Raw genomic sequence first — 13,790 nt, 5'->3', positions numbered from 1 at the left:
CCCCTTTTGAGGAAGTCTTTCCGCCCCCGCAAGTTGAGTAATTCCGCCTCGGGCTGAAGCCGGAGCTGCAGAGGCAGAAGTAGGCAGAATCAGTAGATCAGTGACAGCATACGGATGACACTATGAGATGCTAATTGCTACCTTTATGACTTTATGGTGTTGTCTCGGGGAAAAAAGCGCCCATGTGGTGGCAATAAGAGGCCAAAAGTTCCGACTGTAGTGCAGTAAAAATAAAAAGTAACGGTGTTGTCAAAATTAACGTGTTAATGCTTCAGTCTTTTATCTTTATTAGCCACTCACTTACACATGTACCAATTTTATTAACGGAGAGGGAATATGACTAAAGATTCCTCCACCGGCTTCCCTTCGCAGACCCCTCGCGATTGCCAGCCGGGAATTAACAGTTGACATTTTATTATTATTATTATTGTGACAAGACCCAGGGAATGAAGAAGTGAAGCCGACACCAGAGACTCATGAACCTTTCTCTCGTAAAAAACGGCGATAACAATAGATATGCTGCGGCATAAATCAATTTTAAAGTGACACTAAAGAGAGAGAGTCTCTAAAAAATCAATGTTAGTTTTTGGGTGGAGAGAAAAAGGTGCCATGAAACAATATGACTTTTTATTCTGCCATTCCAATGTAATATCTGCTCAACGTCAAGGGATAGATGATGTTGCGAATGTGGTGTACACTGAAAAATTCAAGAACTAAGAGGCATATTTTCAGTATTCTTCTGGAAATATTCAGAGTAATCTGTGCAAATTACCTTAGAATTTTACCGCCATGATAGGGTTAATATTATATCGAGTATTGCGAAGCTAATCGAAGGATGCTTTGTGCAATTCAAATTAATTTGCAAGCTTATAAATTCACTTTAGCAAACACAATGGCAGGATTAGCCCTCAATTGTCAAGATGATTGGGTTAATTTGATAGGGAATTTGCTTATCTCTTCTGAAGCCAAATGTCAGCATGAAGATTGACGCTTTGAAGTTTGTGAGATTCCTAACATTTCACATGCCTTTAATTAATGTTTAAATTTCAGCAGATGATGCAATATTTAGCCATCATAGATTTATGCTTATAGGCCCAGGTAAGGGATTTCACGGCACCCCAGCCATAAATCTTCCAACATTAGCACCTTTGCGCGGGCTTCAGATCGAAAATTGGGTTCGCGCCGCAATTTTGCTGTCCGAGGTGGCAAAAAGGAGGGTCGTCGGCGATCAAAACTAGTCCCGACGTAATGAATACAATATTCTCAGCTGAATGAACACTGACAATAAATGAGGGATGCGAATTTAGAGCTGCAACCAGGAAGAAAACCTTAAAAAAAAAACGAGCCCTTTACTTCCCAGCTGAAACCGTTTAATTGCGACAGATGAACAGACTTATGAGCCACTCTATAATTGCAATTAGTGAAATACCCATTGTTAATCGATAGAAGTTTTCCAGCACAATTTTCCTCGCGTGTCCGCATGATAGTGTTCAATGAACAAAGACAAATCGACGCCATGTAAGGGGATTAAGCAAGGTGGTAAAATATTAAAGATTTTTCTAATTGCACATCTAATGAATCCCTGTTGAATTGCAACCATATACATCCAATCAAAGCCATAGTAAAATGTTGTGGATGCACTTTTCTAGCCAATGATGTATCGCGATGCAATGTGAGTGACATTTTTTGGGTTTGTGTATCGTGAATGCTTATTTTTGCCGACTGAAAAACGAACTGATTGAAGGGAAGTTGGAAGGATGAATGATGCATCCTCTTCGCCAATTGAGATACCATTCAGCCCATTTCTCTCGGCTATGTATAAATCACTTCTGCCATATATAGCAAAATGGCAACAACACAGCCCTGATGATGCTGAGTTTTAAACCACACTCACGGGGGAGGAATTCTCACAAAATCATCCTCCATGTGACCCCCAGTCGGCCCCTCGGCAGCCCATCCTTGAAGAGAGAGTCGAATTGGAAGGTGTTGAACGCGACTCTGTGAATAGGAGCATAATGAGCGCCATTGGGGTGCACAAATCGTGCGTATTATATTTATTTAGTGACATTCTGATTTCCACCCAATTCACACCCGCTCCTCACCTTCTGCCAACCTGGCAGATGTTCTTCCGTTGGAGAACTTTGGCAGGTCAAATGTAGGATTTGGCTAGCCTAGATGGCGCCACAAGCGCCAGCTAGGCACTGCTGAGCCACCAAATATATCCTATTCTGCTGTGCATAAAGCGAGTGTGAGTGGGAATAACAATAAATCTATTGTCATAATAGCATGGCATGGATTTTGAAATCCTTGGGATGAGCTACGCAAATTGTTTACCTTAAATCCCCTAAATATGGCAATATTTGCCAGGATTTTTCAGCATAAATTGCTGTAAGAAAGATGGCACGGCAACTGAAAAGATTGTGCCAATTATTTTCATGCACAAACAAGGGTGGATTCCGCAGCAATGAAGCTGAGGTAAGTGACAAATATTCCACCCTTAATTGCTTTCGAAAGTCCTCATTATATTTCGACAAGGGAGCAGATGCAATTTTCTGACTGTCATCCTCTTTCGCCTCTCTCCAAAAAATCATCCCTGGCAACTCTGCCAGCCCTGCCATGACCATTAACATGGGGCTTTGTCATCCATCCAGAAACACACAGACCTTCAAAAAGTCCCCTTGATGCCTTTTGTGGCACAATTAGTAACGCAGCGAAATCAATACTGTTCCGCAAAAATTACATACACACACACACCCTTTGTTGTGGCCACGAATTGAAATTTCGTCTAATTAGAAGCAATTTGTGCAATTTTCTCTTAATTCAACCAATGGATCATTTTGACAGAGAGCAACCTAACAAAATTTGTGCAGAAATAACGAAAACCTCAGCTCATGCTTATGCAATTTTCTCGTTGTTTGACCACTTTTGCAATGATAATTAATTGTGATTATCTATTGAAATTTCTAGGTTCATTTTAAACATTCATTGCGCTTCGTCTGTTCACTGGGGGAACCTTCTATCACAAATTTAGGCCCAAATTGTTTTATTTATTAAGTTATCATAAAGTTTTTGGTTGTGTTTTCAGTCTTAGTTCAGAACACTTCTAAAAAATTTTTGCGATATGCAAATACTTGATGTTTATTCGCATTATTCGTTAACAATGCACATATTGTCTGCATGATTCCCCTTTGATTTTATCTTATTTTCATTTTAAGCTTGATTTGAACAGTTTTGAACTAACCCTCATTTCACTAGATGACCTCCATAAATTCGCATATCTATGATCGCGCGCAATGAAGCCTACGGGGTCGACGCCAGAAAAAAATATTGGCTTAATTTTGAAATTCCCTTTCAATTAGTACTAATTTCACTGTTAAAATCTCCGGGACAGTGCAAAGGGGAAGACAGGGTGTCGAGGGTATAGAAAAAGTCAGCACAATGGCAAAATGTGAGAAGGGGGCTGCCATTTGAAATGCAGAAAAGCAGTGAGAGCGACACGGCGGGAAAAAATGTTATTTACTAATGCATTTCGATGACGTACAGACGGGAAAATGCACACTGAGTGTCTCATCTATCATCCACTTTGGCGCTATGATTTATTCCGCAGCTTCATTTTATCACTCAACAGTCCATTACCCTAATCTAGTTCCGCCCAGGCCGCCCCAACCCTCAGCCGGTGGACTGGGCGGCCCGAGCCCGGCCCCACCGAGCGACTGTGCCCACATTATACACACCATTATCATTTCGGTTGCGGTGACATTATGAGCCTCATTACCTCACCGGCACACATCATTCGCACGCCTCGCATTTCGAGTGGATTGGAATCACCTGTTTCGGAATCCTGTTAGACACCATCTCGCTGCGCACCCTGTTGGCTCAGCATAAAGGATTTTATCACAATATCCTGTGCGACTCTACGTGCCCCAACCGGCAGGCGGGGGGTGGAAGGGTGGAAAAAAGCTGTGCAAATGAATGTCGTGAGATGGAACAGTAAAATGAATTGAATGCATCATTAGTGAAAGAGTGCACACAAAATCTCCCTTCAATTTTCAATATTCTAAAGTGACTCCGACACAGGAGGTATTTACAGTATATCCCTGAGTATTGTGTCACATTCCATTATCTGCAAATGCATCCCATATTCTTCCTCTTCCACTTCCTTGGCCTCCCTTGCATAATCCCAACCTATTGTGTGTCCTCCAGTCTTTTTTGCCATCGCCTCTTTAATTTGCTAAATTGTTCCCAGGGCATAACATTTGGCGCTCACGGGACGGAAGTTGGGACTATTCAGCAAAAGCATGACCCCGCTTCAACGCATAGTATGATGGACAGTTTCAGGGATTAACACACATATAAGATGTAACAATATATACAAGACTGAATCAAAGATTACTGAATCTCTTAATTAATTGATTGAATTCTCACTGTGGTTCTCTTTAGGTGAAAACTTACACATCTAGCTTTTTAAATTTTCAATCCTATCTAGTAATCATGAAATTAGATCGGTTATCGCAGGTGGATCTGCTGTGGTCTTTACTAATATTTCAGTTTAATATGAACCACTTACTATTTTGCTAATCAGAAATCGTCACCTCAAGATAAAACATTATGTGACGTTTTCACGTATTTGCAATTAATTCTTTATTCAACACCGTCCAATCACATCACTTACATTAAATTCGCAAACACACTAGAATTAACCAATTATACATAGCACACTTTGCATAGGCTAAGACTAGGCGATAAATGCAATCGAGGTCCTCCTGTTGAACTGTGCCAGACTTCTCGAAGAGGAGGCAGGCAGCATTTCACTGCAGACAAATGATAGTTGCAGCGCAGATCCATGAGGGCGAGCGAGACAGATGGAAAGTGCATGTGGAAAACTGTGCCATAAATTGTCTCAATTCCCAGTGTGTCACGATTTTGGCCAAATTTTGAATTAAATTAACATTATAATGAAACGCAGAATGGAGCACCTCTTTGCTCCTGCCCCGGGTTGTCGTCTCCTCCTTGGGTTTGCTGGCAGTGTGGCAGTGTTGGTGGGCCCCGACATGCGTCCCACAGAGTGGGTATCGGGTTAGTCACCCACCTTCTGACGGCATTGAGGCGAACACACACACACGCACACAATTTAATTAAATCGATGGAATTAATTAAAATAATATAGCGAAAGAGGCAGAAACAGAAGGAAAAATACGGCAAAGGCAAGTGACTTAAGTCGCTCTGGAGACTCGAAAGAAATCCCTTCTACTATTGTACCCATTATTGCGCTCAGTTCCGAATGGCGCCAATTAATTTTAATGATTCCGCGTCGAGCTCATGTCATTATGTTAAGTGTGGATTTTTGAAATATTAAACACTGCGCTCTCGCTTTACGATATGCACACCGCCGAGGCGTATTGGTGTGCCCATGCTTTTTATTGTGACGAATTTTATCCTTATTATCCTGGGTTCCCCCGCGCGCGACCTCCCCAGCCGAAAAGTGCGCCTCAGCTTCTCTTCGTGTGCCTTTTAGAAAAATTGCTCCATACAATTTTAATGAAGCCAAATTGTACACGTTTGACTGAGACAAAAGATCAGTATCGCGGTGTGGGAGGGGGAGAGCATATATCTGTTTCGCTTTTTTTACCTCCTTGTATCTCTTCTCTTGATTATAAACATTACTCGCTGTAATTATTATTATCCCAGCCGTGCAGCCGAAGGAGGGGAATTGTTGGGAAGTTTAAAACCACCGCTTCAGCGATGCCGAGGCGACCACAGTGCTCTCTTTCGCGCACGTTTGGAGCAAGGGGAGAATGGCGGCTCTGGTTGTCTTACTCACCGCGGCCGACCTCAGCCGATGTTGTCGCTCGGCTGGCAGACGGCTCGCACACAATTCCACACCGACGAGCGCTACACTGTTCCATAGACGGCGAAGCGACGTGGTGTGAATGCGTGTGAGGCTAGTGTGCGTCGCAGCGCTCGACATAAGACGGGCGACGCGGTTGAGAGCAAGAAGAAGACGACAAATCGCATTCAAGAAGCCATCCCTCTCTGCGGCGTGTCGGTCTCTTTCCCGCCGGTGTGTTTGGAACACAACACACACCATCTTGCGCCAGACGCCTTATGTACGAAAGCGTAAGGTATAGTGGCAGCCGCATGGTTCGATCTTGCTTTCATTCCCGGCACTCGTTTAGTTTCAATTGATGAGTCAGAGAGTGTGCTGGTACGAGCGCGAGCCGCACATGCCTAATTAGAGCCACCCTAGCCGCCCAAAAGTGAGACAGTTGGCCCCACGAAATCTACCGTTGGCTGTATTGGTCGCACAGTTTGTTTACCCCTCAATTGCCACGGCGATACAGAAAGCGCGTCTCCGGAGCTCTGATGGTCCTTGAACCGATACAGTGCAGTGAATCTAAATTCAAACAGCCGCAGCAACGGTGCAGACCTTAAGCCAGTGAGTTTGTGCTTTGGGTGAATTCAATACGACTTGCAGAGTTGGGAGTCAAAGAATCAAAATATGCAGTGACACCGTGTGATGTGATGTTGAAGTGTATCCAATCTTCCATGTGGTGCAAATTGCATGGATTTTCCGACAGATTCCTCGTGAGTGGGCAAAATTGGAAAAGGGATTCCACAGTGTTGTCCAATTGAATTTCATCAATTGAGAACCACACAAGTGCCACATTGTCGCTGCCGCTCAGCATCCATCCAAGAGATTTTTGGGCTTTTGGGGTGGTGTGTTCTGCCATTGCCTAAATAATTCAACTGATGCTCCCAAGATCTGACGACTGGCGTCCATTCCCGGTCTAAAGCAAAAGGTAAGGCTATCATATCTGTCATCTTCGACACCCGATGCCCAATTAAATGAATATTGAAATATATGGTGGACAAATAAACAATTGAATATGACGAAGTGGCGCGCTCGTAAATCTCACGAGAAATGCGGCAGGAGAAACGGTGTGGCGCGCAATCAAGAGGCCAATTATAGTGGCGGAATTGTTGGCGGTTGGGCCATGAATGCCGGACGCGGACGAGTTTTCTCCCATATCGCGCCATTCTCTTGCGCTCCCCCCACGGTTCTCCGGGTGATTTATGATCAAACAGATTTCAAATTAGAATATAAATGTGATAGCCTAACACCATCACCACGTCACGCACACACGCGCGCCCTCTACGGCAGCTGCAGGCGGCTTAATCACAATATCATGCGGTCAATATATTCGATAAATCGGGGGCGACGGCCAAATCACTGTACGCGCCGTAGGGGAGATTGGAGCATTTGCGCGCAGTGAATGCTGCACGTTGCTTCCGCAAGTGTTGTGAGAGTTTGTGTATAGGAGGTCTATTCGTTAGGCTCGTTAGGTGTTCCCATCGGGAGAGTTAGAAAGAATATGGTTCCTCAATGTACTTTAAATTGATCGTTCTGGACAGATATTTGAAACAGCGCCTGTACTAAATCCCCAGTGTGTGTGTTTTGTATAGTTTGTGATGTGATTTACATCACGAACTCGCAAATAAAGTCATAACCGTCATATCTAAACGTGACAATACGATTCTAAACGCAACAGAGATAGACAGAGCCAGATCAGATGTCAGACATATTGAATAGTTTTCTTTTTGAACTTTTCTCACCGATTTTCTTCTAAGGGTTTGAGCTCAGAAATTACTGATTGACCACGGTGTTTCTATTTGTGAATATCCTTTCTGGACTGAACGTGTATCCTTCTGATTGAATATCTTTGAGTTGAAGAATAAAAAAAGAGGGCGAAAGTCCCTGCTCTCCCCTAAGCACACCACTGTACAGCTCAAGAGCCGATACCCAAACTCGCCTTGTGATTTATATACACCGCTGAGCACAGTGCAGTGGACAGAGGTGAACTGGGCGGTTTTAGGGCCCTTCCGCACAGTGTCCGGAACCCCCCGACTCTCCACACCACAATCCGGCAGTCTGGTCGCGATACCGGAGCCACACATTTAGGATTTGGTGTTGAGCGCAATAATAAAATGCAAACATGAGGCGGAGGTTTGAGTCTGTTACCCCCGAGATAGAGATATCGTTCTGTCGGCTATTGGACTCCGTCGTGCAGATAAGAACCGATAAATTTTACTCTAAATTATGTATTTAATATTATTTATTTACACCTATAAATTCCTATCGGAGCGCAAAGCGTGTACTTTCGATACTCCCTGGGCGCGTCTGCACTGTGGGAAAATCTCACATGGCTCAAGGGTTAGAGCTGGTCTTGCAGCGCACGAGATTGCTCGTGAAATGGTTTGAGGTCTCGCGGAGACAAGGCCCAATGCGAGGGGGTTTATCCTCGCAAGTTGAATAGTCAGACAAACAGTGAAAACACCCCAGCTAGTTGATGGGAGAATTTTGAAGGAATAACAAATGAAATTAGTGTAGAATTATACGGTACAAGCGCGGGGTAATTAAATTCACAAATTTTAATTAAACTTGCTGAAGGAGGCAAATCATAAAAGTTCATTTATACCGGCTTTTTTCGGTGTGTGTGCGCGCTGCTGCTTCTTATTTGGGCGTGAGAGTGCGATATCGTCCTGCTCCAAATTAGAATTCCTTCTATTTTTTGCCCTTCTCTCTTATCCTTATGTATGAAGGCACAGAGAGAGAGAGAGTATATTGAGACTCATAAATAAATTACAGTTTGCGTGCAGACTTCAACTATCGCGCTACCCTCGTTTTATTGAGTGGGTAACAATATAAAGCGGAGCAATAGTTGCCTGTACAATAAGTATAGTATCGGGAAGGCACATATAAATTTCTCACCAATCGATGCCACACTAACTTAATTTAATTTTCTTGTAATAATATATTCCCGAAGGTGGGCTCTTTTCACTCCTCTTCTGTCTTCGCTGGGGACTTGCAAATGCTGCCACCGCAATCCCTTCATTACAGAACATTTCTACCATAATTGCTTTGCTCACGGCACGCCGGGCAATCACTGTTGCCCCTGAGCGAGGTGGCATTTACCGGGCGGATTGGAGGAGGGCGAAGGCCCCAGAATCTATGCTGGATGACAAGACGTGCCGTGCGATGTCTCTTGATTGCTATGGGAATCGAATTTCCTAGGCGGATCCCCGAATATTCACTGTTTTTTTCAGCGATGCGATCGCAATCTAAAAATATATTTTAAATGCTGTACAATAAAACGGACAGAAAAACATTTATTAGTGGGAGGTGAAGTGTAGTTGAAGCCCCATCAAAGCTCAACGATCAAGCGCGTAGTTAATGAGGATTCTGCCCATACGACTTTGGAAGAGTTCCTAGAAATGAGGCTAATTTAGATCAAGATTTTGATTTTCACTATATTTGAGAACCGACTGATGTATTTTTGTTGTATATAATATTATTACCATTATTATAGAAATTATACGAATATGCGTGGATATAATTTATTTGTGATTTACTAAATTCCAAAACATATCTGTAATACATGCGTCGCAAAAGTGAATTTTACTTCTTTCCGACGCTAGAAACAGATGATATTTATAAGTTCAGATCTCTTTTCATCCGTTCAGTTTTCGAGATCTCTCAAGTCCATCGCTTTCTTCAAATCTAGTTTAGACTTCAAGTTTGTATTTTGCACTATAGATTCTAAGCAAGATAATCTGCATCTGCTCCCGAATTCCCTCATGAGCGTCTCTTTTCCTGTGGCCAGAAACCGACACCGAAATAATGGATATCGATTTCAACATCTCCCGCAGGTCTTGTGAGTCCCCAAAAAGACGAAACAGAGTTCCAACAATAAAAGGGCGAATTATTTCATTTCTTATTCATTCACTCTGCTGCACTTTCCTGGGTTTGAATTCATATTATTGTGTATTTTTTCGGTGTCGTGAATGATTTTGAACATTTTCCTTCCCCTTCATCTTTTCCCAATGTGAGTGTTTGTGAATTTTAACCACCAGACAACACGTCATTCTTGGTCTGTTTCACTGGCCTTTTTGCCGCGCGTCTTCGTCGCTTCGCGCACTCGAAAAAAACAATCGTCAGTGATTGTGAATATGTGCGAAAGTTTTTTGTTTTGAGAAGAAAATTCCTCTTTTTTATGGCTATTTCTGTATTGACCCTGTCCTCGTCTCACACATGGCGGGTTTTGGTACTTATATGCCATTTCGGATTGCCTTTCCTATGTGTTCTTGCTCAATCAATCGCGACCCTCCAGAAGATGTGAAATCTATGAATAGGAATTGCGAATTTGCTGCCCAACGATGTCGCGCTTTGGAAAATTTCTCGCATTCCCAATGGCACAATTGGTGAATGTGTGAAATGCCATTGTTTAGGATCTTTCGTCACGGCTGAAAGTTGAAAGGCGATTGTTTCTCCCGTTCGCAACTATTCAAATTGATAGACCAATTCCGTGGTCGGCTGAATTTCCACTATACGCCATGCCCAAAATGTCCTCCCTCTCGAAAAAAAACCTTCCTTTTCCCCATTCATGCGCGCTGTTTTGCCGTGAAATGTGAAATACTGGGCTGGGATCTCGATTCATCTTGTGGACACATCGTCCACCCCAAAAATAGATCTTCACATCTCGTCACGAAATTCAAACTGCCGGCAAACAAAACTCGAAAATCACTGGGTATTGTACAGATGGATCCATCACCGAACAAATAAATAAGACTCTCAAAATAATCTAGGCATGAGGAAGACTTGCAGAGGAGGAAAAAAAAAGTCATGTGAAGGAACAGAAAGAGCAAAATTGCTGGCTGATAAGTGCGAAGGAGGGGCAGAACGGAGACAGTGAGGCAACATGCAAAATGTGTCAACATTGATAATTTGAAAAATTTCTAAATCTCTCCCGAAGAAAACACTCATTTGGGATTTTGGGTGTGATCCAGACATGTGGAAGTTGTTTACATATGCAAAGAACTATCAATTTTTAAGTCATAACGGTCTCTTTCCTCATGACCAGAGAAGACAATATTTTCGTCTATTTATCTCTAAAAGTTCTCCAACCGCCAGACTTTAAGTCGAGTCTCACGAATTTTTATGGCTGGCAGTAGCGTAGTCAGTCTAATGAGTAAGACGATGAGATACCAAGAATTTCAAAAATATATCCAGAATTCTCATATTGAAAAGGACCAAATGAAGGCCAGAAAATTTTTACCTGAACTATGAAACAAGGAATGATCTTTTCTAAACTTGTCGCCAGAAGTTTGAGTTCCATTTGCTTAAGAATTATTTCAAAAAACCTTTCCGAATTTTTCTGCTTCTGAGGAAAATCTGCAAAATATATTTTGCCTTTCTCCCTATGGCGTCTGAAGGCATATTTGCAAAAGAGAAGCTCATCAATGCAGTGTGGAAAGTGAAATTTTCCGCAGTGCAGCGCGCAATTCACGGTGAGATCGCCGCGCTCTCAAAGTAAATATTGACGCGCCAATGCAGCGCGGTGACACACTTTGGGATTTTCGCTATTCTGTAATTGTTAATTATTTCCACTTATCAGATAAGAATAGCGTCTCGAGGAGCGACTAATGAGACATTCCATGCGCGTGTTGAGTCTCAGGGTGGGCACTGTGATTAGTTGTACCGGGAGAGTAAGTGAATAAGTTATTTGGCCCCTTCGCCTCTCCCTCATTATTTCCACTTTTCCTTGCCCCAACTTCTTCGTCCGCCCGTTGCCAGAGCCGAGGAGCGAGCGAGATAAGATGGAGTGTGTATTTATAGCTGAGATGGCAACGCTAATTGACACAGAAACTCATTATATTGAAATATATATACAATAATGACATATATTGTAATTAATTAGGAATATCATATTCAATGATTGTGATATGAAAAGGAATGTGAAGGCGAATGAGGCGGAAAATTGCGTACCACGCTGTCTAATGTGTGCTCCTGGCGAAAGGATGCAAGAGTATCGAAGTTGTGCATCCATCAATGGAGCGGAAATCTTGAAACTTTTCAATGATTTAATTCTGATAATTAGTTTGGTAACTTCACTCTATCTCAACTTTCCCATTCGTCATCTGACACAACTCGTGAAGCGGAGAAAGAGTCACACAATTGTTGTGCACATCCGGAGATAATTAGTGAGGGAGAGATTGGCATATGAGCTAGAGCAGTTCTAAATGATTTCTCCACACAAATCAATTTTAATTACACAAATTCCGGCTAGAATCGTGTTCATGGCGGTGGGACGTAACGAAAATGACATCCTGCTGCCTGAGTTTGTCGGGAAATGAATAAATTTGTATCATTTCAGAATATTAAATTAGCTTTGCAGATCCTTTTTATGCTTCTCACCAACAATTTCTTGAACGGCTATTAAGAGAATACAGGTTTGAAGGCTCTAGTCTAGACTTTGCTTTGGCACTTAGAAGAGGCTCAAACAAAGGACATAAAAATGTAAAGACAGTCGAAACTTAATTGATTCCAGCTGAGATATTCACTAAGCATTTCTCTCACCCTCCAAAATCGCCCTGGATTATCATCCAACTCCTTGCCTCACCTCAGCTTCTCTAGACAAGATCGTAGCAATAAAAGCTGAGAGCAGAGCAAGAGAGAGAGAGAGAGTAAGAGAGGGTGAAAAGAAAGGGATAAAGTTTCCTTGTGTCGACACAAAAACTAACCCATCAAAAGTGTGTTTTAATATAAATGGGAAATTAAAAATTTAATTAAAATTCGGCGTCTCCATCTCCACCCACTCGTTACATCATCCTCTTCCTCGGGCTCTTATCTAGACATTCGCCCAAGACGATGGGGCTCGATGGAAAGTTACCCATAAAGCACTGTGAGAATGAAGAAAGTTGTTTTCGCGCGATGCGTTGAGATTTCATTAAGCATACAAAATACAGGCTGTAGATGAGAAGAAAGAGGAGGACTGCAAGGAGTCCCGGATTTTCATTCGCAGCATAATCACAAGTCACAATTGAGCTTCGCCATGGTGCTCAATCCGTTCGCTAAACGTTTTTAGGGATATTAAAATGTGTAAAAACTTTCCTGATAAAATTGAAAACAGTGCAAAAAGTGAATTTAATTTCATGCCATAACAACACTCCTGGGACGGAACACGAGGGCGACCTGGAGTGAGGGTAATGTTCACTTTGATGGCTCAAATGTTGAGGTTGAACTTTATATCGTGCAATAGTGCAGGACATTAGAGGTGAAATTGCAGTCTGGGGGCTGAGGACACTCGGCATGGCAAGGAGGCAAAGAATGGCTAAATTGCTGGGTAGTTTTTGAGTATACCTGGCTTGCCGTCTCGGCATCTGTATTTGTGCATCCATACAAAATTCTCGGAATTCAGGATCCTCCAAATACCTACACAACCGTCACCAGCGTCCCTCTCTTCACCACTTCAACTCTACTGTCCATTATATTTGGGCAAATGCAATGCAAAACGCTTTCACTGGCATTATAGTGAGTGATTTCTTTTGCTGATGGAATCCCTCTCGTTAGCCCCGAATTGGCGTTCCAAAGAGAACGGCCGCGATAAGGCCAAAAACCGCACACATAAAATATGCGCACGGAGTCTTGAGAGTGTGTCACCAGATTAGTTTTTCAGTGCAGTGAAAAAGGCTGGGATATGTTATCAACTTCGCCATTAATGATGTGTGGCTTGTGATAAGTTTACCATAATGTTCTTTTAAATGTATGGTGTGAACGAATCAAGGGAAAAAACTAAGTCTTCACTACTAATAATAGTCATTACTGAAGGCACACATGAAACCTCACACGAGTGATAGAGACACAAGGCGGAAGCATTATCAGTCCGAAGTGTACATTTTATGGTGTTTTGCGGGTTTCAAAAGCTTAGAGTAAATGTAATGGAAAGTCGCAA

At 42.5% G+C, this 13,790-nt stretch overlaps 1 protein-coding gene across 2 annotated transcripts in view; it reads left to right on the top strand.

The window, feature by feature from the left end:
• Positions 1-13,790, top strand: part of LOC132262751 (LIM domain transcription factor LMO4) — an 80,699-nt gene that overhangs the window by 23,746 nt on the left and 43,163 nt on the right. Inside the window, exon 1 of one of the 2 annotated variants that reach the window (XM_059762156.1) lies at positions 6,136-6,800. The exons of the other annotated variant lie outside the window; for it this stretch is intronic. The gene's annotated coding sequence lies outside the window, so the exon portion shown is untranslated. Of the gene's footprint in view, positions 1-6,135; positions 6,801-13,790 lie in introns of those variants that run through there. 2 annotated transcript variants of the gene reach the window in all.

Source organism: Phlebotomus argentipes, unplaced genomic scaffold (assembly GCF_947086385.1).
Source record: "Phlebotomus argentipes unplaced genomic scaffold, Phlebotomus argentipes genome assembly contig_15, whole genome shotgun sequence".
Classification (NCBI taxonomy): domain Eukaryota; kingdom Metazoa; phylum Arthropoda; class Insecta; order Diptera; family Psychodidae; genus Phlebotomus; species Phlebotomus argentipes.
This window is presented reverse-complemented; position numbering and strand designations above follow the sequence as displayed.